The sequence below is a fragment of the Dipteris shenzhenensis genome, unplaced genomic scaffold, assembly GCF_047967505.1.
Source record: "Dipteris shenzhenensis isolate YYH24624 ecotype China unplaced genomic scaffold, Dip_SZ_1.0 scaf0115, whole genome shotgun sequence".
Taxonomy (NCBI): domain Eukaryota; kingdom Viridiplantae; phylum Streptophyta; class Polypodiopsida; order Gleicheniales; family Dipteridaceae; genus Dipteris; species Dipteris shenzhenensis.
Genome location: NW_028239421.1, coordinates 8,478 through 12,500, shown reverse-complemented (window position 1 = coordinate 12,500; position 4,023 = coordinate 8,478).

Sequence of the window (4,023 nt, the reverse complement as noted above, 5' to 3'; positions counted from 1 at the left end):
AAACTGACTCATCTGTCAACTATTCCACAACTACACCAAAAAAACCTAACTCTGCCCTACGGAAAGTCGCCAGAGTTCGATTAACCTCCAAGTTCGAGATAACGGCTTACATACCAGGTATTGGCCATAATTTGCAAGAACATTCCGTGGTCCTTGTGAGAGGCGGGAGGGTGAAGGACCTACCTGGTGTAAGATATCATATCGTTAGAGGAACTTTAGATGCTGTAGGAGTAAAGGATCGTAAGAAGGGGCGTTCCAGTGCGTTGCAGAACATTGTCGTAACTTGTATCATCGCAATGATTCCGTATCGGTTGTTCTGATATGTCAAATGCATAGCCGACCCGATAGTGGGAATGTTGCCAGGGGACCGAAGCCTGCTATTACGGAGATTGATTATTATCTTATTCGTGTGAAACAACTCGGTGTCCAGGGTATTGCATTCCAGTAAGTTGAGTCTTACCCGGACTCCCATTTATTTGGAAAATCTTCGAATGTCTTCTCTCTCTCAGAACGAGTTCGGACTACGATTATGGAGATTCAGTGGAGGTTTTGTGAACATTTGGTAATTGGATCAATAAACCCACGGACATTCTTGGTGAGATAAATGAAATACGGGATTTCCCTTCTCCTATTCGTGGGATGATGAAGAGGAAACGGATACTCAATGCCTAATGAGTAAATATGATTCATTGAAGTAACCCGAACTTACTTCAAGACTTTCTATTCAATCATATGGAAAGCTGCATTCGATGAAAGTCGCACGTGCAGTTTGGGGGGAGATCCTCGACTAACCGGCGGATCCACCCTACAATATGGAGTGAAAAAGCCCAAATAAGATTCTAAGATACAGTCGAGATAGAATCGGAATCCGACATATCTGTAAACTCATGTTACACCGGAGCAATGTAGCGAACAAAAAGAAAAATATAGAATCGGATCCGATTTATCGTAATCGATTAGTAAACATGTTGGTTGATCGTATTCTTAAAGATGGCAAGAAATCATTGGCTTATCAGATTCTCTATCAGGCTATGAAGCGGATTAAGGAAAAGACGAATAAGAATCCACTGTCTGTCCCGCGACAAGCAATACGTAGGGTAACTCCCGATATAGTAACAGAATCCAAACGTGTAGGTGGATCGACTTATCGAGTCCCCGTTGAAGTAGTACCTGCAGAAGGAAGAGCTTTGGCTATCCGATGGTTATTGATCGCGTGTCGAAAACGTTCAGGTCGAAGTATGGCTTTAAGATCAAGTGATGAATTAATGGATGCTGCCAGAAATTCTGGTAGTGCTGTACGGAAGAAGGAGGAGACTCACAAGGTGGCAGAAGCTAATAAGGCTTTTGCCCATTTCCGTTAGTTCCGGGTTCGTTTCAATCCACAACCTCTTATTGGTGGATTGAAACCTTCTACTCCGGAGCGCAGGGTATTAGGAATCAAGATACGCCAGAAGCATATGGATAAGCAGAAATTAAATAATGGGAGAAAGAATATCCAAGTCATAGGGGAAATTTTGTCACTGGTATAGTACCTCATGAAAAAGAGAAAGACTAGTGTCGAATCGTAAAGTCCATAACATCATCGACATGATCAACATGATCGACATGACCAAAGTGATCGACGCAATCGACGCAATCAACATGATCGACATGATCGACATGACTAGAATGATCGACACAATCGACACAATCGACATGATCGACATGATTGGCACTGCCCGCATCCCCGCGACTCCCACCATTCTCAACTATCTCCGCCTGGGGCGGACTACTCACCTCGGGGGGGGGGGGGGATGTCAGGCAACGCCAGCAGATATTTATCCTGTATGTCCCTCACCTCGAATCGATGATTGAGTCGTAGTACATCTAAGGCAAAGCTGGCATCTCCCATGATGTACTCGAGGAGCCGAACTAACGTTGACTTTCCCGTGGTTTATGATAATAAAAGGGAAATGCGTCTGAAAAGAGAGTCAAGGTTTGAAGAAGTATCGTGCGAAAACAAAGGGAAGTCTTCCCGTTTCTTCGGATATTCAATCAATATTAGATTAGTTGACACAGGTGGGATTCTGTGATATACTATGGATCAACAGGCTCATCAGCTTGGGTAATCACCAATCGTTTCGAAAACCAAAAATTACCACGACCGCAACTTTAGAAAGACGCGAAAGCGCAAGCCTATGGGGTCGCTTCTGCGACTGGATCACCAGCACTGAAAACCGTCTTTACATCGGATGGTTCGGTGTCTTAATGATTCCCACCTTATTAACCGCAACCTCTGTATTCATCATTGCTTTCATCGCAGCTCCCCCTGTAGATATCGATGGTATTCGTGAGCCTGTCTCCGGTTCTTTGCTATACGGAAACAACATTATCTCCGGTGCTATCATTCCTACTTCTGCAGCTATCGGTTTACACTTCTACCCAATCTGGGAAGCAGCTTCCGTTGATGAATGGCTATACAATGGTGGTCCTTACGAACTGATCGTTCTTCACTTCCTACTTGGTGTAGCTTGCTACATGGGTCGTGAGTGGGAACTTAGTTTCCGTTTAGGCATGCGTCCTTGGATTGCTGTTGCGTACTCAGCTCCCGTTGCAGCTGCTACCGCTGTGTTCCTGATCTACCCAATCGGTCAAGGAAGTTTCTCTGACGGTATGCCCCTAGGAATTTCTGGTACTTTCAAAACTTCATGATCGTTTTCCAGGCTGAGCACAACATCCTTATGCATCCCTTCCACATGTTGGGTGTAGCTGGCGTATTCGGCGGCTCTCTATTCAGTGCTATGCATGGTTCTTTGGTAACTTCTAGTTTGATCAGAGAAACTACTGAGAATGAGTCTGCTAATGCAGGTTACAAGTTCGGTCAAGAGGAAGAGACCTACAACATCGTAGCTGCTCACGGTTATTTTGGCCGTTTGATCTTCCAATATGCCAGCTTTAACAATTCTCGCTCTCTGCACTTCTTCTTAGCCGCTTGGCCCGTAGTAGGCATCTGGTTTACTGCCTTGGGTATCAGCACCATGGCATTCAACTTGAATGGTTTTAACTTCAACCAATCCGTGGTTGATAGCCAAGGTCGTGTTATTAACACCTGGGCTGATATCATCAACCGTGCTAACCTAGGTATGGAAGTTATGCATGAACGTAACGCTCATAATTTCCCTCTAGACTTAGCTTCTGTTGAAGCTCCTTCTGTAAACGGATAATACCTGTCTGGTCGTGCAGCATCACTAAATACCAAACCTCGCATAAGGTTTGGTATTTAATGGAGATTCGTCCGATGGAATGAATAGAAATAATAGTAATATCTCGCCATAATCTTACAATTATCAGTTTCCAATCTTGGATTCTGGGGAATCTTTGAAACACCCTTCTAGGATTACAGAGAATGGGAATCAAAGATATTCTCATTCTGATTAGCGGAACGCTTGTAGTCCCGTACCCACTGGAATAGATTGAGAATACATTTTTCACCTAACATATTTTTTCTTGTATTAATATATAGACGAATAATACGTACGCGCATCGAATGAATGACCCTAGTAGATCTTGTTCTCTCCCAGTTAAGAAAGCTGAATAGGGAAAGTAGGGGGCGGACGTAGCCAAGTGGATCAAGGCAATGGATTGTGGATCCATCACGCGCGGGTTCAATCCCCGTCGTTCGCCCATCAGGTTGGAGAACTCGTCTTTATCACTCGGAATAAAATAAGTTGATGAGGAGATAGATAAGACATAGATAGGTTTCTTCAACAATTCGAGATTCCCGAGACAGCTTCAGGTAGGTACGAATACACCCACAAATCACCACATCGAAAGTACTCACTCCATTGGGCCTTGAATCTTTCGATATTATCTATATAATGGAATGTGAGAGGTGGGTAGTATCTACCACATATAGATAAAGTGAAGAGAGATCATGAGGTAAGAGAAGTGGGAGAAGAAAAAGTAAGAAGTCCAGATTTATTCTCTGAAGTTCCGAAGTTAGCAGAAACCGATGGATTCCACTACTCATTTGAATCATTGAAA